Source organism: Apaloderma vittatum, unplaced genomic scaffold (assembly GCF_000703405.1).
Source record: "Apaloderma vittatum isolate BGI_N311 unplaced genomic scaffold, ASM70340v1 scaffold25391, whole genome shotgun sequence".
NCBI lineage: Eukaryota > Metazoa > Chordata > Aves > Trogoniformes > Trogonidae > Apaloderma > Apaloderma vittatum.
In genome coordinates, this window is record NW_009701200.1 from 14,396 (window position 1) to 14,776 (window position 381).

Below are 381 nucleotides of genomic sequence, written 5' to 3' on the forward strand. Positions count from 1 at the left end.
CATTTCCCCCCCGCGGCTGCCAGCAGGCTGGGAGTCACAGCCCTCAGCCAGCTGCTCGTCCGAGAAAACTTCCCAGGAACGGGGTAATTGTGGCAACGGAGACAAAGGATACGACCTCCGGTCACTGGGCAGGACAGCGACCAGAAGGATAAAAAAGGGCTTAATATCCGATTGCCTTGGCAGACACTTCTGTGGCAGGTGCCAGGCAGGAGCTGGGAGGCCACAGGCTCCGCTTTCTCAGAGAAAATCTGCAGGGACACAAAACTCCTTCGCCACCAGCCATGGGAAACTCAGAGAAGACACAGAACGAGTGTCAGAGTCTGGGAAACACGGAGAGGAACGTGAGCGCGCCCAAGCCAGCCCACCCCAGGAGAGCCTGGC

The 381-nt window shown here is 58.8% G+C and overlaps 1 protein-coding gene across 1 annotated transcript in view; it reads right to left on the bottom strand.

The window, feature by feature from the left end:
- LOC104281174 (casein kinase II subunit alpha') overlaps positions 1-381 on the bottom strand; it is a 13,545-nt gene that overhangs the window by 12,970 nt on the left and 194 nt on the right. The window lies entirely within an intron of this gene.